The sequence below is a fragment of the Carassius gibelio genome, chromosome A7 (genome assembly GCF_023724105.1).
Source record: "Carassius gibelio isolate Cgi1373 ecotype wild population from Czech Republic chromosome A7, carGib1.2-hapl.c, whole genome shotgun sequence".
Classification (NCBI taxonomy): Eukaryota; Metazoa; Chordata; class Actinopteri; order Cypriniformes; family Cyprinidae; genus Carassius; species Carassius gibelio.
The window spans coordinates 21323431-21346237 of NC_068377.1; the positions used below are offsets into that span (position 1 = coordinate 21323431).

Here is a 22807-nt window from a genome sequence, read left to right on the forward strand (position 1 = left end):
ACTACAGCAGCAACAGCCGATGACAGAATCAGAAAGCAATGAGATTCGAGTCACTGGTTGAGAATCACCAGATTCCCCTTATACCCCTCACGTCTCACTCACCCACACGCACCGCTAGCACAAGTCACAGTCTAAAGGAAACAGCACTGCACTCTACAACTCCAGATCAACTAAAGCTCAAGATCAAGCTCTCGAACGAGAAGAGTCATTGAAATGTACAACCTGATGGAGGAGTCAAAATCATCCAACCGTCTTCATCCAACCGAGAGGGAGGAGGAGAGTAAGAGGAGAACAGAGACTGGGGATGGGGAAAGAGCGCGCATGCAGTCTGTCCTAAAAGAGTGGGAGGGTCAAAAAGTGAGCTGGTGGGGCTCACAGATAGCAGCATGATTCTGCTGACAAAGCATGCTTACTCTGATGCAAAAACATTATATATGCAGATCAGAATCAACCAATAACTTGAAAACATATGCACATTTGCATGTACACATGATAATCCATTTGAAACTAATAATATTATGCAACGATATTATCCTAAACACTCCCTCTGTTGGCCATTTGTTAGACAAACATATAATCCAGTTGCAAACTCACTCTCAGTGTGAAAGATTAAACCTTCCTTAAAGCTATAGTAATCTCTGCACATTAAGCTTTGAGAGCAAGAAAAAAAGAGACACCTCAGACTCAAGCCATGAGCAGAGTTATTATTACATGCACGAGCAAACATGGTTTCCTATGGGGAGGACATCAACCATGAGCATGTGAGTCTGTGTGTGTGTGTGTACGTGTGTTTGTGCCGGGGGAAAGTGTGAGGGTGTGTATGTCTCTGAACTCTGATGTGACAGAGAGAAGGATCCCTTCGATCAGAGTGCAATGACACTGCCGCAAATGTGTGTGTGTGTGTGTGTGTGTGCGCCTGAGTGCTGCCCGTGTGGTTTGGACCGCAAAAGATTTTTTGTCCTAGAATGACTGATAGACCGATCTCAGACTGCGCAGTTTACGGCATCTGCCACACATAGAGAAACACGCAAGCCTACACACAGCCACGCTCTCAGTTTCACCGTTTCTGTTTCACAAATTGCAAAAGAAAAACTGAAATTTGTCAAGAAAGAAAGAAAGAAAGAAAGAAAGAAAGAAAGAAAGGTGAAAACCCTTGTATTATGTTCAAGTGTTGTTGGCAGAATTTTTCCTTTTTCTGAATTACTGGTTAACCTATGATTTTCTTCTTGAAATTTTGTGACTTATTCTCTTTTAGGGTCATGAAATTACCTGCACAGTGTCGACAATTTAATGCATTATAGAATGTGTATACAAAATTTCTATTATGTTTAGGATTTTTTTTTTTACATCCAATTACGCACATTTTTTTTAAGTATTATGTCAGTTCCTAAACTACCCTCTGAGGGCATTTACATTCATCCATTAGGAGACACTTTTAACTGAAGAAATTCGGTTCAATCATGCAATAATGCATTGCATTAAATGTGTATGCAATTCAATAATGCATTGCATTAAATGTGTATGTTTTCATCAGCTCATGAATGTTCAGTTTACCATGCTCTACTAATTGAGCTCGAGTAAAGCAGAGAAGTGCTTTTCAACAATTTTCCTTATTAAATGCTATAATATATCAAACAAAATTGTAGCACGTAAATGTTGATGTAATAATAACGTTAACGTTTTTTGTTTTTTATAATGTGATTTGTGGCGAATTCTAATTAAGGTCAAGTTGACTGCCACCACACAGACTTTGACCAGAAATTTTAACATACTGTAATGCAAGGGATGCTCTGAGCTATAAGACACGTAATTAGTGACAGAAACTAAAAAGTGTTTACTGAGAAACACCATGTGGAGTCACACATGCATTCTCACACACACATACACTGTACACTTCCTTCCCCCACACCTGAACCCACACAAACACACATACACTCAATCTGCCTCGGTCGATATGCATGTGCACACAAAAACAGAGTTTGTTCTATGCAGATGCTTCACCAAAGAGCCGTTAGGTGAATAACCATACATGCATCTGCCATATACGGTAAATATGCTGCTTTGAGTCTCTCTGGCTGCTTATGTTTCACTTCTCAACACAAGACATACAAAGTGGTTTGATTGTCTTGATAGTTCGAGATAGAAGGGTTTTAGATGCAGTTTAAGATTAACCAGACAAGCAGATTATATTTAGAACTCTGTCTCTGAGTGTAAGAGTGGGAGGAATGAGAGGGTGTGCGTGTGAGTCGCCATACAAACAAGGAACACAACCAAAACCTGTCTGTATATTTATTTGCCGTGTTTGAATTAAACGTGCCATCTAAGACCTCAGATAACCATCTCCAACAGCAACTATAACTGCTTCTGTCTGGGTGCCACAGCACATCATTACCCGATAATCATCTGAGATACCAACTAAGGGTAGCTGTAAGTCATATCCGCTGACAGCTCAATCTTCATACACCATCTCATAAACCGTTCTACTCCTGCACACATCCACACATGAGCACACGGGTTGTTGCAGATATTGAGGAAGGGAGGCGCCTGCTGGTCAGAAGCTGTCATTACAGGTGTAATAGAGTGTCATGCGCTGCCTAATAAATCCTTGAAGGTTTTAAATCACACATATTGGCAGTAAGTTAAAGTGCATCATTCTGTGTGCTCAGACGAATACATTAGACATTCACCAATCGACTGGCCAGGGACCGGAATTAGCCAAATTCCCGTTTGATCGGCCCGAACTGCACTCTACTAGATTATGCACCCCCTAATACTGTTAGGTTTAGTAGTAGGGAGGGGAGGGGAGGGGTTAGGTTTAGGGATAGACTTCAATGAGGGGGTGCATAATCTGGCAGGGGTGCAGAACACCGGTCAGTCTGCTGATTCCGAGCCGGGGAGTTTTGAAGTCACACCTATGCTCACATCCACATGTAAATATGTTATCAGTGTGAGTGAAGAAGACACAAAGTTAGCCATTTATTACATGTGTATGGGCAAAGAAAACCATGGGGGAAATCACAGGGCTCGATTAACGCTTGTTTGGGATAAGTAGGTTTTTTAAAGGGGCAAGTAAGACAGAATTTTACTTGGCCAACTGGACAAAGAAGCCTGGTTAAAACGTCATAAACTAGGGAAGCAATGAAACCTGGCCACAAAAAAGTTTCCAGCGAAAACGATACTGATTTTATTGCATTCAGTGTGAAGGATGTATTAACGATGCATTGATGTCGTGTCAGACTGTGCAGCCTGTCTGATGTGTGAGAGAGAGACTCGTGCAGAACTTAAATCAAATGAGCACAAATCAGCACACCAAATAACTCATGAAAGTTATAGATCCATTCTGCGGTAGAAAAAAAAAAAGTTATCACATAATATATGATATAGGTAATTGATATTACACGACAAATATGTTTCCCCCGAACATCAACATTAGAACTGCTGTCAATGATTCAGTCAAAAATGCCCTGTGTCTCAATGTTCATACTTATACTACACCCTTAAAGTATGTACTTTTTTCATCCAGGAACTTTTGGCATCTCTTTTCAACATAGTATGCTTTGGGACACACTTAATCTCATATACTATTTAACATATTTCCTGCAGTAGAAAGATTGAGTTTGCTGATACTGATCTCATTTGAATGGTAACAGTTCTGCGGTTTCTTATTATTCTGAATTAACTGTAACAATGTAATATTTTGATGTGAAAGATGACACATTTAATAAGGTTAGGGAAAGAAATGATCATTTATAAACATAGTGGGAAATGACATCTGCTTTGTTATATAGAGCAACTCATTTTCAGTTAATTATTTCTACCACTTTCCAGTCGCAAAGTATTTTTTTTTCAGAGTTGTTTGAGTGAGAGAACATCTGTATCTTAGTACAGATTGGGGAATTGTAATGTTTAATCATTTATTTTATTATGTAAATAATTATTTTGCATTAAAAAAGGTAGATTTTTGTTTGTATATCCTATCAGTTATAGCGTTTAAAGAAAATCAGAAACAGCACAATATTGCCAGGTCACAAAAACAAAGGAAAGAAAATCGGAATCGGCCAAGAAAATTGCATTTGGAGCATCTCTAAAATAAATAAAACTTCCCTCATTATGATCATCACAAAATGCAGAGTTATATAAACTACTGGTCGAAAGCTGGGGTTTTATTCACTAAGGAAGCATTAAACTTGAACAAAGTGATAACTCATTTTAGAATTATACAAAAGATTTCAATTTCAAATAAAGCCTGAACTTTTGAACCTTCTTTTCATTTCCATGGGAATATTACAACACTCGTAATAATAAAAACTGTTTCAGCACCATATAAGTATATTAGAATAATGTCTGACGGATCATGTGACATCAAGACTGGAGTCATGACTACTGAAAAATCAGCTTTACCATCACAGGAATACATTTTTTAAAACATTTAAATAGAAAGCAGATGTAACCTAAATTGTACATTTTGTTTCTCAATTTTACAGTGTTTACTATATCTTTGATTAAATAAATGCAGCCTTAAGCATGATCCTTTTTTTCTTCTTCTTTTTATATTTAAACATTTCTTAATACCCCAAAACCTTTGAAAGGTATTGAATACCATTTTCATTCTGCAACAGTTTACATATCCGCCAGATGGCAGCATATCACCACATAATGTGTAGTGCACCTGAAGAATGTCCAGAGAATTAGACTGTATCACACTGACACTGTACACTGTACATGAATCAGATTTAGAAATCTATACACCCAGAGTATTATAATGAGTATTTTATCTAATCGTCTAAATGTGAGCATACCATAAACTTCTATTGTTCCCATAAAACAGTTATTCTAATGATCTTGTGAGATTAAGATAACTTCTAATTTCTGCTGTTTGGAAAAGGACAGTACCCTCCCTAACATGACCCTCTCTTTTGCTACTTCAACATGCCACATAAACAAGCTCAACCAAAACATACACAGTCCCTCTGGAGAAGAACAGCATAATGCAACAACTTCAGGAGAGAATGCTAATCTAACAGGGGTGAGACGAGACATGAGACTGGGTTCACGAAAACGAGACAAGATTTGGACTTTTTTTTTTAAAGAAATCCTCGATGAAATATATAGGGGGGAAATAGTCTTATTCAACTGAAAAACACAAAATGCAAAAAACATTGGTGTATTTTGAAATCAACTTGTTATTTATATGAAATTAAACATTTATTTTAATAAATTTTATGCACTAATAATATGTAAATGCTGCAAAATGTTTTTCTACAAACAACTAAACTGACAGGCAAGTAATTGCACAAAAATTATGAACTATATAAATAAAATAAAAAAAACAACAACACAAATATCCCTTTAAAGTGGAAGTGAAGCACAAAATCAGTGCAAATGAGCTTCTCTAATGCTTCTTATGAAATTGATTTCATTATAATTGCTATTAGTATTATAAACAGTGAAAAATGCTTATTTGTTTATTCAAATATATGTGTTGGCAATTGCAAAATACGGGACAAATCGTGTCCGGTATTGATTTGATAAGGGACGCATCATTTTACCTTTAAATGCAGGACAATTACGTATTTTAATGGAGGGTTGGCAACCCTACTGGCAGTACCAGCAGCACGAGCGCTCTGTTATCCGTTACAGCATTTATATCCAGAACAGATCACTAGATGGCGCCACTGAAGAATCAGAGTTGTATTGCAGGGAGCCTTGTAAAGGAACAATGCATGCTTCTGCTCTAAACATGAACGTTACAAGTTTGCCAGTACCAGGCACGTAAAGCAAATGATGAATATACATAAGATTTCCAAATACCAAAATGACGTGTTTCTTGCATATGTTGTCTGAGCTGTGTGTGTGCACTGAAACAGTCTATCACAGCGCACAAGTAACCCACTGACATCTCTTTTGCACTGTCTCATGCTTGAATGGCTTAAAACATTTTAATGCTTTAACTGACAAAGCTTAAAACCCGTGAAAATACTAAACTTTCATGAGGAAGCAGCACTAGTCCAGCCGTTCAGATGCATCTGGTTCAATGCGGGTAAGCATACTGTATTCACAGGTGAACATGAAATATCTTCCGTACCATTACTGGTGATTGGTGAACGAGCCAGTGTAATGCAAATATGTCTGAAAGGTCTGATGTATGCCAATAGCGTGAGGATCGTCACGTGCCACGAGATCTCGTCACACCCCTGATCTAACCTGTCCCTTAATGGAATCCCACAACTTCATGGTGAGATAAAAAAAAACTGAAGTATGTATGACTGTCTGAAAAAGAGAACACAATACAAGTTCCACATATAAACATAAACACAGAAGTCAGTTCATCTGAATGTCTATATAGTAAACCTAGGGGGCTAAACTCATCAACGTCAGTGAGCCAATAAGCATGCAGCATGTGCTCTAGTGAGACATCAAGGAAAAACACCAGTGTAACGAATATTTTATTTAATGTAATCTAGTTAAAACAGATTTATTAAATTGGTATTGAAAAAAAGTATCGCCAGCAACCGGTATTGAAGTCAAGGTATCGATGTCAAACATTTTTGAACAATACCCAATGCTAGTGTAATGTGAAAGAGACACTCACAGAACCAGACATACAGAGACTCCAAAGTCTTCATGGCCACATATCATGGAGGCTAGCATGCTGTTAGAAAGCTGGATCTAGCTGTAAGATCAGCCATCACATTGGCACAATGGCACAGTGGCAGAGCTTTTAGCAATGCACATTCATACAGGTCTGATTATGACCAAGATCCTTGGTAGATATTGATCACCCTGATTCTGTCTGGTTCCATCAATAAACACAATCCATCTTACAGATCTTACAGGAGGAGAAAGAATAGTCACAGTATCACAGCTTCAACAGGGGTACCGTAAAACTAGAGATGCACCGATTTGTTGTTAGTGTGATCTGCTTGACAGGCATACTGTATACAAACAGAAATCTACTTTTCTTCAAAGCAAAGTTTTATTTTCATAAAATTAAAACATAAAGTAAACAGTTTAAAAACAAATTGAAAATGTTGCGAACAACAGCACAAATAAATGCAATAGAATAAAGATTGCTATGAAACTAAGTTTTTCAGATTAAGCAAGTTTTTTTTCAGGTAGGAAATACTACAGAAATTAAAGTAATCAAAAGTAAATTTTTATAAAATGTAATTTTTCTGTAGTCTTCATTGTAAAAATTTAATACAAATTAATGCTTACCATTAAAGATCCAAAACACATTCAGTCAAGAGCAGAAATGTATTTTCGTTGTCGTTTGTTCCTTGATTAACATGACAGACAGCAGCAGGGATACTGGATTTCGGTCCCTGTGGCGCTTTAAGTGATAAAAATCAGTTGCGAATGTTGTACAAAATAAATCATCACTACTCATCTTTGCACCAATAAAATGTAAAAGCACTGTTTTTCTACCAAGTTACATGTAATATCTAATTATTATTAATATTTCACATACATTGGAAAGGTTTTCGTGACATGTCTCTCGAGATCTCGTCAAAAAGTCTCACGATTTATTTCCACAACATGATGCATGATGGGATACCGGAGCGGCATTAAAGATAGTGTGGATTTATTGCGTGTTAAGGGCACACACCACTGCGCTTTGGCTTTTTTAAGATCTGGGACAGTCTTGTGCACTTACTTCGTGTGACGCCACGCGCTCTCAAGAGGCCAAGAGCTGGGGAACCTATACGTGTAGCCCTTCAGTGATGTGAGACTTGCCACAACGCGACTAGGCGCTTACCTGCCCATAAGTGGAGAGTGTTTGAGAATTGGTGTAAAGTCCAAAATAAAAACATTGCATTTAAAATCACAAATCACAATAAAACACTGGCAAGCCATCAAAACCAAACCAAAACTGGTTCCAAAACTGATGTATTGAACTGTGGGCTAACTGTATTGTTGCATCTCTAGTGTCGACTACACTGTGGGAGGTGTAATAAAAAATGAGTAAGGACAGGCACTCTACTACTGATGCAAGATAAACACGCACAGAAAGGAAATAAGATCCCCCTTTTACCTACAAACTGTGTCAGCAGAACAGATGCTCTCAAACAGACATGGACACTTACCTATGACAGATGATTTAGCCATTAAGAGAACCAGTGAGAGGGAGAGGAAGAGAAAGGAATATTGATTTGCTTGAAATCAAACTGTCCAAACACCAGTGATTTGTTTCAATGATTAGACCAGCTGTAATTCAACAATATCCAAACATCACATTTGGTCTATGGCACTGACTGGCATACATCAGTATAGAGGTGATGTTTATTCTTACACATAATCTGTCAGGCAGGCCGAAATGTCATGATTAATGACAAAGACACACCTCTTCTTTCCTTCTGCTTAAACTAACACAGGTGTGCTCAAACACACAACACAAAAAGACATCAGCGTATGACTGTGTGCATACGGCTCTAAACACATCTACACCCTTTTAGATCTAAATAGGAAGTACTGTATGTCACGGATGTTATAGGACACCTCCACATTCTGCAGTAAACTAACAATACAGCTCACCAAAGCATTTCTTTGCTTCTACTGAATGGGAGCATATCAAATAACATCAAAGGAATTCCCAAATTTAAGCCAAACAATTTCTAAAGAAAAGAACATATTGGATTAGAAGAATGCTAAATACAGCTGAGCATTTTCACAAGAAACTTTTGAATGGCAAATGTACATTTCTGTCACACAAAGTCATCATATGACTTGGAATATAGTGCATAAGTCATATGGGCCACTTTTATAATATTTTTATTGACCTTGTGCATCCTTTTAGAAGCTTGAATCCCCATTTATTGTAATGAAATTTTTAAATCACTTAATCATTGAAACGTTTTTTACTAGAAAAAGGTGGTTTAAAACAAGCTACTTGGCTTTGATTTGTTTTATTTTTTTTAATTTTTATCGTTCCGATAAGGTTAATGCATGAAGTATTGTAAATCATGACAAAGAACATTATCCTCTTTAGTGCAAAATATTCATCACTTCAGTTCGAAAGAGAGTGGGGGCAAAAAATGAGATAAAAAGAGTGAGAGTGAACAGATAAAAGTTTTAGTTCCAACCTCCGTCCCATTAACTTACCCACACACAAGCTGCCATAAAACCCAAACGGTGAACAATGATTTATTACCTCAGTCAGCTCATAGATCAAGACCTTCTGTGTGTGTCTGTATAGTGTTCTTCTCCTGTGTGTTTTTATTTGAAGCTTTAGTTCATCAGTATAACACTGAGCAATATAAACTATAAAGCACTTAATCTGCATCAGGCAGTGCAGGTTTTGGTTGAGTTAATCCATTATCCAAGAGCTCTTGTACTCTAGAACACTGAATCACTATCAGTCATGATCGAGCAGAAGGCCAAGATGGTTGTAACATAAACACTTCAGCTCATTCTTCAGTCTACTCGGTTCTCTGTTGACAAACGCAACTCAAAAACCTTTTTTGGCAGGTACCAGCCTGTTTTTAAGAATTGTAACATTTGTGTTATGAGTAAATATTTAAAAAAGAAAAAGAAACACGTGAAAACGAAACAAAGAACAACTAGATAGTTAGGTTTGTAGGCAAACTTTAGGTTGGCTTGAAAAAGCCTAGCCAGAAAGTTTGAAGTAGTTTTAAATGATTAAATTGTGAGGGTTTTCAGTTTTAACTAATTTGAAGTAGTTTTAAAGTTCAGAAGTCAAAACAATAAATCAGAAAAAAATAAAGATAGATAGACAGATAAATAGATAAGAAACAGTAAACTAGCATGTTGTTAGCATGTCACTAGCGTCTTTTCCAGCATGATTAGCATGTCGCTAACATGTTTTTTGGCATTATTAACAAGTAACTAGCATGTTGCTAGCATGATTTGCAAGTAACAAGCATGTCGATACCATGATTCTAGCATGTTGCTAAAATTATTACTAATCGACTAGCACAGTGGTTCCCAAACTGGGGTGTGCGCACCCCTAGTGGTGTACAGACTGATCACCGGGGACCTGTGTGAAAACATACAGGCCCATCTATCTCACTAAAAAAAGGAAGCAATCTTTTGTATTTATAACAGATTTTTTATGTTTTCTAACCTACAGTGAATATTTGTATTTCGTTATTGCAATTAAACATGTGAAGTTCAACCAGAGTAAGGTGTTGGGGGGTGCTTGACAGGTGTCAAACACTATAAAGGGGTGCATGCTGCAAAAAGTTTGGGAACCACTGGACTAGCACGTTGTTAGCATGACTGGCATGTCATTAGCATGACGTTAACAAGTTTCTAACATGTTGTTAACATTATAAGCAAGTGACTAGCATGTTGTTAGCATGACTAGCATGTCATTAGCATGATTAGCACATTACTAGCATGTTGCTAGCATGTTTCCAGCATGATTAACAAGTGACTAGCATGTCACTTATGTAATGTGTTTTTTCAACCTTAAACCGCATAAACTTATTTCATTACACCAAATACACCAAATAATGTTCTTTTTAGCAACATCATATGACCCCTTTAAGCTATGGCAGTAGACAGTAGACACCACAAGTCTAATTGTGTAAAAGTTTTCACCCCCTCAATGAAAGTCTATGGGATTTTAGGTGGTTTTGATAGTCTGGTTTACGAGCACCGTAATCCGGATCAGAAAGAAAAGATATAGCAACCAGAGTCAGACCAGTCTGAAGGTCTGACCTGTGTTTGGTGGCTGTAGCTTTAAAAGTCTAGGAGGAGGTACATTTGAACATCTGGTCTCAGAAGCAGCAGCAGCAGAAGAAGTTTAAATCTGACTTCAAGAGTAAATTACTTTTTCAAGCCAACTTAATAATTGAAAACTTCACTTAAAGCCACTTTGTTTGAGAACTACTGAGCAGGATCTGTGCACAGATCTCTATTTTAACAGCAGCACAAGAGCCATGTAAGAAGCTGAGGTAGGGTCCTGGTAAAGGCGATGTGCTAGATCAGCAGTGCTCTCTGGGGCACCCACACATGCATTTCTCTCACTCAACCACAGCATGTTCACAGCAATACGCCCACTATCCGTTCCAGCCCTCTCAGTGAAAATGAATAGTGACCTACAGCAGCAGGTAACTTTTTTTGTGCGGCTCCCACTATGCTTCCCTCTCGCTCCAGCTGCTGTATGGTGCCGTCTGGACCACAGAAGAAAGTAAAGCGACCTGCCTAGGAAAAAGAAAAAGTTTCTCTACCTGCTAGAAATCAATGCAGGGTCATCAAATGTTTCCACTGATTTCAATTCCAGTTGCAATGTACTGTTATATATTTATATTTGATCATTTATTTAATAGCAAACATAGTATATTGGTGCTTCTTTTAATTAATGTACACAATACCAGTAAGACATATTACAAATGTTTTTTATTTAAAACAAACAATGGTCTTTCGAATTTTCTTTTCATCAAAGAATCCTGATTTTTACAAAAACAATATATTTCAGTTCACAATATTCGCAATTTACAGCAATACAATATTACTGACCACAAACTTTTGAACACTGTGTATTTCTTAATTTTGTTAAGTGTTCTGAGTTGCACCTCACTCATGATCCCAACTAGCACACCATGTGAGTTAGGATTGCTTCTGACAGTACAGCTTTGATATCATGCTGCATTCCTGTTCAACACTGACAGAATAACACAGTGTCTGTTTATTACATCTGCCTTCCTTCATTAGTTTCACTCCATCTCTCTCTCTCTCTCTCTCTCTCTCTCTCTCTGAGGTTGAGGAAAAGACACACCACTGCAGCCCATAATGTGTGTGCATCCACACATTTAAGACGTCTAACTGCCATACCACATATCAGGCACACAAATCTGTTGAGCTAGCTATCACGTACACATTTACACACACCACACTGACACATATTTCCAAGACGTGGTTATTATAAGACAAAAAAAACACACACTGACTCTAAATGAACTGACAAACCCTTCCTCCGCTCTCCTTCACACCATCTCTCTCTCTCTCTCTCAGTGTAAAGTAGGGCAGTTGGCAGGGAGAGCCAGGTGGTGAGGTGCTGACAGATAGATGCTCAGTTTTCTGGCTTCTGCTGCACTTCAAAATGTGCCATCATAAAGTGAAGCTCAAACAGAGAGAGACAGAGATAAGCACACAGAAAGGAGAAAGAACAGATCATCTTCTGTTCCACACTGACCACTGCGCTCAACTGTCATATCTCTTTACTTTTTTTGTTTTTGTACTGCGATCTAAAGCTCTGGCCTCATTCCAACTTTAAGAACTAAGAGTTCCGTCGCTTAAAATTAGAAATTGAATGTGCCGATAAACACACAGGAGTCTGTAGCTAGAGTATCATGCCATAAATGACTTAAAGTGTCCTTGTTGTCCAGCCTCTGCACCTCCATTCACATCTCTCACTCCTTACTAATCACACACAGACATGAAAGTGCTCCTGAAGATAGTGTAAAGCATGCTGAATTCATTCTCCTTATTTATTCATCCATCTCTCTCTTTGCTACTTAACACTAAAATTAAATCAATTCAAGACAATGACAAAAAAGTGTGGAAGTGTGTCACGACAAAACTGTTTAAGCATCACTCCCATTGAAATCAAGCTGCCTGCACTGCAAACAGAGCAGACCGCATTGCTGATCATAGTCCTTTCATGATTATACCTCGACAAATAAGTTATGATTGTGCACAAAAGGTGAGCTGACAGCAAAATGCAACTAAAGTGCATAAAAGCCTATGCATAAATATATTTTTCAGACTGCCTGTTCTGTGCATTTTTTTTCTTTTAGAATTACATAACTTATTGACAATGTAAATAATTTTTTGTGAAATGTGCATACAAGTCATAGCACAAATCAATGGCGTTTGGTTTGGGAGATGAACTGAAACTGGTGCCAGATCCAGCTCTGGAGGTGTTGGATCTGGCTTCTTGTGGCATAAATTTAGCCCTGCCTGTTTGACACCACAGCTATAGGCCAAAAGAATTCATACACAGCTACATACAGCAGCTACCAAATGCCATCATTTCATTACAACACTCACAAACTTGTCTAAAACTCTTGAGCTATCAGTTAGAATCAGTCTACTGACTTACTCACTCACTGAATCACTAGTATCAGCCTAGATGGTTCTGAATTCTGAAAATCTGATTCCTTTACTCAACCTCGCGCACCACTGCGTCCAGTGCAGCTACCCAACGTTTTTGAGACTCAAATCAGTCTAAGTACTGATGAGTTGCTCATTTCAAGATAAACTTGCAACAGAATAAATCTATAATCATTAAATGGCATGAGAAACTGCATTTTTATTTATTATGTACAGTAGCTAGTCAAGACCAGATACAGGGACAGGAGCATGCACATTTGTCAGTTGAAGTCAATACACACACACACTTGTAAGAATATGAGCAGACACTGAAGGGACCAGACACTGACACACACATGAGTCAGTATTGTCAAAAGTTCCCATCACATGGCTTTTTTGTGGCCCAGATAGCTGGAGTCTGACATGAATACGCGTCTTGGCGGAGTTCTTCCAGCCCAACACAGGTTTGCCCTGGGGACACAGAGGAACTTGCTGTTCTACAGCAGAAAGTTCCAGGACATGATCAGAAATATCCCATCATGCTCTAAAGCACTCTAATGTACTGTATTTACACATGCACATACCACAACCAACTCACTCTCATTTGTGCTTAGCGTCATCTCTGATGTCACAGGGGCTCTAGCTGTAAACTTAATTGAGAGTTGAACAAATAAAGTAAACAGAACAAACAAACAGTGGGTGGGGTTTCATAACTAACCCTGCCTGAGATTGTTTACAAAGACATGGAAATGTAAATAAACAAAATGACAGAAAAAAACAAACAAATACAGAGCAAGATAGAGAGAGTATGTGAGCAGAGGAAGTAAAAATACAAATGATGTCCATTCTTGAAAAAGCTGATTTTTCATTTCTTGCAGTGATTAATATGCTTAATAAGCCAAAAGCACACGTGGTCTTGTAAACACGGTAACCCGTTTTCTTTTATTGGAGTAAGGTCATAAATGGCATAAATTGGTCAACACAAGTAGTTTTTTTGCCTCTTACCCTGATTCCACGCGGCATGTAAACGGCATTAACCTGCTTTCTGTCAGCTTATAGAGCACATTTACATGCACACAAGTATCTGATAACTCACCAAATATCAGCTTATTATAATAACCAGGTTTCCCCGTTTACATGCACATCAGTAACCTGACAACACAAGTAAACTGCATTTATGACTTCATTAATAAATCAGGTTATTTCCCTGTAGTGTCGTCAAAATATAATCATTTGCAAATCTGACTGACCGATTACTCAATTTGCACTTCAATAAGCTGATAGAAAGCAGGTTATTGCGTTTACATGCCACGCAAAATCAGGGTAAGAGTAGGGCTGTCACGATTATGAAATTTGGCTGATGATTAATTGTCTCTCATTGCGATTAATTTTCTGTTTTAGGGCTTTGCCGATTATGCCGATTATCATGGTTAATTGTCTTTTTTTATGTTTATTATATAACTGTGATTAATTTTAGGGTTCAGTAAATAATTATGGTGTTATCTTTGAATCTTTTTTGAGTAATTATTTTGCAGTGTAAAATTACATAGATTATTCAAAATTCTAAGAATCCAACACCAGTGCTTTTTTTTTTTTTTTTTTTTTCATATCACTACAGAATATCAATGATGTGTTTGTGGAACTAATGGTCCCTCATTTTAAACCCTTTGTTAAACATAATCCACTAAATACTAACTTCCTCATAACCGAGAAAAACTACATTTGAATGAAAATATGTAAACTATGAAATTATTCTAGCTGACTGCATAATTTAGCAGCAAAACCAATATTGCACATTATACAATTTAAACATGTTTGTTCTGTTAACTTTTTGTATTCTTACAAAATACATTCATGACAATGAGATAGAAATCATGGGGGGGGGTGCTTCTAAAAATCTTTCTGTGCGCAAAACTTAATGTGAATAATCTGAAATGCCTCAAACAGAGTGGCACAAAACTCTTATGCTCATCCAGGGTGCAGAATGGTGCACTTGAAGCAACAAGTCACTGCTGCACTCCATACGGTACAACAGAGTAAGAGAGCAATGAACTCCACACTGTAAAATAAACTGTTGAGAATACAAAAAGTACTCAATGTAGTAAGACTTTTGAATTTTCTCAACAATATTTTTCTAGTTCTGCTCAATAAAGATACTTTGTTGATCCAATGTGAATTTTCTTAGAAAAATTTTGAAAAAAAAAAAACTGAAAAATTGTCTTCACAGCAGCTGAAACAACAATTACTGTCGTTGAAGTACTGTAATGCAATTTTTCTGTTTCCTGGAACAAAAAAAAAGTAAAAAAAAAAAAAAATCATCACATTATCAAAGTTATTAGGGGTGTAAGAAAATATCAATACACGTGAGTATCGCACTATTTTGTTTGGAAATACTGTATCGATTCTCAAAAACGGAATATCGATAAAAAAAAAATGATACAAGATTCATGCAAGTTGTTTTGTTTTGAGTTTTCAATCCCGACCGCTAGATGGCAGTCTTCATCTCTGAACACCAGTGAGAGTAACAGGAAATATTAGCATTAGGGCATGCCACTAATGTTAGCATTATAATTGTCCCTTTTCCTGGATCGGTGTACAAAGTAGGGGTGTGCACGGATAGTCGAACATTCGAATATTCGTTCTGCTCTAATTATTTGATAAATAAAAATGATATTCGAATTTCGCTCTATTTTTGCTTGCCATAAAAAAAAAGAAAGAAAAAAAAGTCAACAATAAAATCTAATTCGGTCACTTTCTGTAATTCTCCACGGCATATTTGAAGATGTATGCAAGAAAAAAATAATTAATTAATGAATAAGGACTGCGGTCTTCTTCAGTACTTTAAATATGCCGTGGAGAATCACAGAAAGTGACCGAATTCAAGAACACTGTTGCGGCATCTCTCAAGCATCGAATAAACACTGCTAACTTGGAGAATGCAGTGAAAGCTCCTCTTCTCGCGTCTGCCCTAGACCCTCGACACAAACATCTCAGGTTTCTCGATGAAAACATGAGAAGTAAGAAAAAAAAACATTTTTTGAACATTATCAGAACATTTTCCTTGATGCGAATGGTGCGTCACTAACGATGAAGAGGATGCAATGCCCACTCGTCGGAAAAGGCTGAGCCAGTTCTTCAGCGATGATTACAGAGAGTCCAGCCGAGACGAGTGGCCGGCCTTTTTGTTAACAGACTAAGGAGTCGACTTTCCCCATATCATGTTTACATGCCCGTGTTTCTTAACAAGAACATGTACAACAATAGAAAAAAAAGCAAAAAATATTTGCTGACAGTTTCAAAATTAAGTGTAAGGATTCTGTACAATAGCCTAATTGCTGCAGGCTGCTTTAAGTTTTTTCTTTGTTCATTTTTTTTTTTTTTTTTTTTTTGCTTTTAATCTGTACTTTTGTTTGTTTGCACGCATTGTTAAAGGTTTTCAGCTACAAAACACGATGTGTAATGTTCAAGCTTATTGTGTGTAAGCTTGTTCAAAAATGATGGAAACAATAAATGTTGCTGAAAAATAACCTCTGTCTCATTAAACTTAATTTAAATATTCGAATATTCGTTTTTTGTGAGCTCAAATATTCAAATGTGATATTCGCGTAAAATGCCCATCCAAAGCTGAAGTACAAAGCTGAAGTGTGCCGTCATATGCACTTTTGTGGGTGCCACCTCGGTCCCGCCGTGTCCCATGTGAAGAGGGGCTCACGTGGGGCGAGGTGGGTGGTAGGGCCGCAGCTGCAGCTTTCTCTCATTTTGGGGGCGTTTTGTGCAGTTGGAGCGGTGCTCGCATCGCGGCTTCGGCGATTCCACGAGGAACATAAATACAAAATGAAAAACCTGTAAAATCCAAGTGGAAAGGTATGACATCTGTATTTTATTGTTTTTACAATTATTTTGTCTTATTTCAGAATCCTGTAAGCACTTTTATTTATTGATATTAAGATGTAATTACTTCTGGTTAAATATTTTTTATTTATTTATTGCTCGGGTTTGCATATGGTGGTGTGTTCTTACAACATACAGAACTTCCAAATTTTGCTACTGTATAAGTTTGATTGCATAATATAATTATTGCTGTTAATGGTGTTCATCGTCTGTTTGATTACATCTTTATTTGATTTTTCCATACACTTCTGCCATATGTTCATAAACTGACAGTCACTACTGATAAGTGACAACTAAATTTTGTAAACTTGTGCAACGATTTGTACTGGAAAAAGTGCTATAAAAATAAACTTGAATTGAACTGTTTTTAATAACAGCATTCCTAAAAATGTATCCTATTAATAAAATAAGAAATATCCCAATATATCACCTTGCTGACAGTATCGCAATGTATCACAACATATCGTATCGGAACCCCTGTATCATGATATATATTGTGTCGCCAGATTCTTGGCAAAACACAGCCCTAAAATTTATGTTTGTTAATAATTGACAAATGTGAAATGATTAGTTAGTCTAACATGCAGACAACATTGTGTTTGTTTGTAAGACAACTAAGACTAAGATAGCCAGGGTATGGACAAAAGTGGTTGAACATACTCTAGGGCTCAAAACCAGACACACAAACCTCAAGAATGGTGACAACCAACAAATGTTAATTAAAAAAAATAGCATTTCTGTTCAGGAGAAAAAAAATCCATTCAGGTTTAAAACCACTTTTGAGTGAGTAAATCGTGGTATAAAAATAAAACACAGTGTGTGTGTGTGTGTGTAAATATATAAATCATTTTTTATTCATATTTAAGAAATTTGAAATCATTTGTCAATGGAATGGATAAAAAAAAAAGTGTAAAATATACTTACTTATACTAGGGGTGCTCCGATCACGATCGGCCGATCGTTAATGCGCATTTCGTCAGTAAAGCCGGTTTTCTAATCAGCGGTTAATTCCATCAGGTGCGTGATTTCACATAGAGCAGCTGTTACTACACAGAGCCGTTGTTAACTGAGAAGATGGGCCAATAAACCCTGAAAATTAACGTGATTTGCGCATCTTCTCTATTAACAACGGCTCTGTGTAGTAACAGCTGCTCTATGTGAAATCACGCACCTGATGGAATTAACCGCTGATTAGAAAACCGGCTTTACTGAGGAGATACGCATAACGATCGGCCGATCGTGATCGGAGCACCTCTAACTTATACTTTAAGATGATAAAGTATTTTTCACAAATAAATAAATACTTAGTAAAAATATAATTAAACAGGATGTAAACACTGTAACCAACAGGGCACTCCGTATTCTTAGAAGTTTGTCTGCATTGGGAATCATATTTTTCAAATAAAGCCAAGGTAACACTAATTTTACATACAGCACACAGAGAAAATTACATGAATATGACAGTGGGCAAATACATAAAATCGCATAATTTGAAATCACAAGTTTAAAGTTTAAAACATTCAATTCACACGGACCGACCATCAGACAGAGAACACGCGATCATGCTGGATAAAAATGATAATTACACAAGATCTCACAGCAGGATTCGACTAAGTTTGCAAGTTTTGTGATACTGAATGTTCATTAGTCATTCAAAGATTTGTTTAAATTATATAAATGTGTATTTGCTTAACGCTGATGACAAACAAGAAAGTATTATAATGTTTGCCTTTCTATTACTAATAATATAAAAGCAATCATTATAATACTTTTTGTATACATTAATTCCTTTGTTTAACCATTGTGTCTGATTATCAGACAGACTTCTATCTGTATTAGACAGAACAGTTAACAACGTCAGTAACAGGGAAATAAACAGATTTATTAATGAAGTAATGTAAACGCAGCCTACTTGCTTTTTCTGGTTAATGACGTGCATTTAAATAGGGAAAACTGTTTATTTTAATAAATTGATATTTGTAAGTTATTAGTTTACTGGTGTGCATGTAAACATGCTCAGTCACTTCATACCAAGCAAGGAAAACACACATGCTCATTTCACAATTCACACACATACAGACTTATACTTAAATATACTGGTAGCTGCAGTCTTAATTATTCCTGTGACCTGTCTGAAAAGAAACTGATCCCACAAAAACCAAGCTCTTCCAGAGAAAATTAATAATTCAGTCTGATTGGCATCCACTTCTCACATCTCTGATCATCTTCATGCATCAGTTATTAAGCTTGACACAGTCACACACACTAAAGCACACAGCAGGAGCCGTCTCATCAGAGCGAACACATGCAGAGCTGAGAAGGCGAGAGATAATAGAGGTGATAAAAATGTTGTCATGCTGAAAGAGCTTCTGTCAAACCTTATAGAGCTGACATTAACATGTATCATTTTAACTGAGCAAATCCTCCCATTCTGCCACTCTCGATAACATCTCTCTTTATGTTCTGCATCATTAAGTTAAGACTGTTTGAAGCATATTCTGCATATGTTGGATAGGATAAGTTTGTCCTACCATCTACCTCCACCTCTCTCTCTCTCTTTCTCGCATCGCTCTCATTTATCAGTCCATCATGTTCTGTTTGCCTTTTGAAGCAGTTTGATGGATAGGAAGAAACCGGATTAAAAATAGATGGTGACTAATCAGCAGAACAACCAGGATATAGTCCCACCTAAGATTTCCGAGGGTTTGAGAGATTCACAAACACATTAACATTTACACTTGCAAACAGCAAACATGCTCTTCTGAAAACATGCTTTACATATATTACTGTTGGGCTGAAGGCAGGGAAAAACCCTGAAAAAGATGGCCAGTCTAACATAGTGTCTTCTAACTAGACGTGATGTGACAAGTGATTAGTATGTCCACACCAGACATCAACCACAAAATCAAATCACATATCCCAGCCAATTAAGTGCATGGGCAGACTCTGCAATCACACTACTCTTGCTATTTTCACACCATCAGAACTAGGTGCGATTTTAGTACTGGACTGCTTTTTGGGGACCAAATTAGCTCCTACACCGGAGCAGGGTCTAACCAGCACAACTGGTACTACCCGTGATGTAAGTATACATTGTTTGGCCAGACACGTTCGAAAATGCCCTCACCTGCTATGAGTTAAAACCCTGTGTAACATACTGTAAACATTTTGTCAACTTATTTCGCAAGTATGGTGAACACCGATAAATATACAGACCCTGAAGTGCAGGCTTTTGTAGCAAATGTAGCACTTTCAGTTGTCATTGGAGATTCTCCTTTCTGTTCTTTCAATCGCTTTAGGTATACATTGCAATTCCATGTCCATTAATGTGAAACCCACGAGACACAACGAAAACACAGCTCCGATCACTGCATCCTCCATCTTCCTGTTGTTAACATTGTTTTTCTTTGTTAACGTTATTGAGCGCCCCACACAAATGACATCACTGTCAATCGTCTTACATCACGTCCTAGTACACACGGTCAGTGCGAATGCAACCCTTTAAAATTATACTGGGAAATACAGGTGCTGGTCATATAATTAGAATATCATCAAACAGTTGATTTATTTCACTAATTCCATTCAAAAAGTGAAGCTTGTATATTATATTCATTCATTACACATCGACTGATATATTTAAAATGTTTATTTCTCTTAATTTTGATGATTATAACTGACAACTAAGGAAAATCCCAAATTCAGTATCTCAGAAAATTAGAATATAACTTCAGACCAATACAAAGATTGTTCACGCAAAATCATTCGCGCAAAATCATCCCAGTACTATAGTACTGTACATTTAGTTCTGGAAATAAAGCAGTGCAAAAGGCCCTTATCTCACACTCTCAATAAAATGCAAGTAAAAAAATCAAGTGATATACCATTACCAACTCAAACCCAAATCTACAACCTGCCCCTTAAGTATAGCTAAGTAAACTTGTCCACATAAACACACACAATCTTGTCACTATGCTCATCTTAAGAATCAGTGAATATGTTTACATGCTAGGGCTGCACGATGTGTCGTTAAAGCATCGATATCGCGATGTACGAATCCACGATAGTCACATCGCAGGATGTGCGATGTAGGCTGTCGTAGTTGATCCGTTATTCATTAACTGTACGGGCCAGCTGCTCCCCCCCGGTCCTTGACGAATGTGATTCGCAGAATAATTGCACAGCTTAACCATCATAGTGAAAGTTTATCATTGACAGGACTGAAAACCACATGCAAGTTTAACAGGGCAGAGAGAGGGAGCGCGAGAGAGAGGCAGAGAGAGAGCGAGCGAGAGAGAGACAGAGAGAGAGAGCGCGCGAGAGAGAGACAGAGAGAGAGAGCGCGCGAGAGAGAGACAGATAGAGCGCACGCGAGAGAGAGACAGATAGAGAGCGCGCGCGAGAGAGAGACAGATAGAGAGCGCGCGCGAGAGAGAGACAGATAGAGAGCACGCGCGAGAGAGACAGATAGAGAGAGCGCGCGAGAGAGAGACAGATAGAGAGCGCGCGCGAGAGAGAGACAGATAGAGAGCGCGCGCGAGAGAGAGACAGAGAGAGAGCGAGCCGTCTTCAAACAACACGAGCGCTATCTCTCTCCCTCGCGCATATTAATCAATTGACACGATGGTGTTGATGTTTAAATCATTTAAATGAGAATGTAAGTGTGCTCACCCCATTTTTGTTTGTAAGAAAAAATATTGCAATATATATCGCAGAAAAATAAAATATCGCAATGTCATTTTTTCCCAATATCGTGCAGCCCTATTACATGCACAGTTATAATTAAGCTACAGCAGGTTTTGCATAGTAGCGCTACAGCCGCCTTCTGTCTGTCTGTGACACATAACTTAATGGAATATCTGAATGATTCATAAAGCATCACCTCTGTGTTTTGGAGTAAGAGTGTGAAGGTCAACTGCAGTTTGATTAACGCATGTATATGCTGGACGAAGCCATGCTTAAAGCACATTATCTAGGGCTACGTCTACGTTAATCCGGATACATTTGAAAATGGCTTTTTCATTTTAAAATGCTCTCCCTCCACACTAGCGTTTTCAAGCATTTTTTCAAAAGTGCTTCATCCACACGTAAACCCCAGAAAATGTTAAATTCAGTTTCTGCGCATGTGTAAATCCTCAAAAAAGTTCACTGAATATGATACACATGGAACAGACATGAGACGGTTTCATTCAGTTTTTCTGACAGGGAATTTGATTTATTTTATTTACAAATATAACTCCCCATTCACACACCAGTGTTGTATGTCTGATCTATAACGCAACTACCCTCATGTTTTGCCGCTAGGGCCGGGTACCGAACTTCGATGCTTTTATGGTATCGAACGAAAAACTTTGATACTGTGAGTATCGAAAAAATTATGGTGGCAAATTTCGGTTCCAAAAGCCAAGCGGCGTTTTTTTTTTTTTTTTTTTGCCAAGCGGCTGTGTCTGTGTGAGCTTGTAGCATACGAGTATGTAAGGACCTAAATTCGCCATGATTGGCTGTCCACCACCACGTGACAAGGACTTTTGTTTGGTCAGATTCGGCGATTCTGAAAGCACCAACTGACATGATATTAAGTGTCTAATAAACCCAGACATGCTCATTGCATGACTCTGATATTCTTCTAAAGATTACTTAGTATGATGGCCCGTTTCGCGGCTAAAAGTAGGATAACAAAAAATTTAGCCTGTACACAATATAATTTGTTTATTTATTTATTTATAATATGTTCATGTTGTGGCAAAAAGGTTTCTCTTTTTTTGTTAATCTTGGCCAAGTTAGGATTGATACAAATCCTTAGTGTCTGCACACCCCTATCCAAAAAGCACAACCAGTTGTATTAATAATGTTTTCCTGA

The 22807-nt window shown here is 37.6% G+C and overlaps 1 protein-coding gene across 15 annotated transcripts in view; it reads right to left on the minus strand.

Annotated features, from left to right (window-relative positions):
- LOC128016807 (diacylglycerol kinase zeta) overlaps positions 1-22807 on the minus strand; it is a 107540-nt gene that overhangs the window by 51834 nt on the left and 32899 nt on the right. For 7 of the 15 annotated variants that reach the window (XM_052601615.1, XM_052601614.1, XM_052601613.1 and 4 more), the window contains exon 1: positions 223-388. The exons of the other annotated variants lie outside the window; for them this stretch is intronic. The gene's annotated coding sequence lies outside the window, so the exon portion shown is untranslated. Of the gene's footprint in view, positions 1-222; positions 389-22807 lie in introns of those variants that run through there. 15 annotated transcript variants of the gene reach the window in all.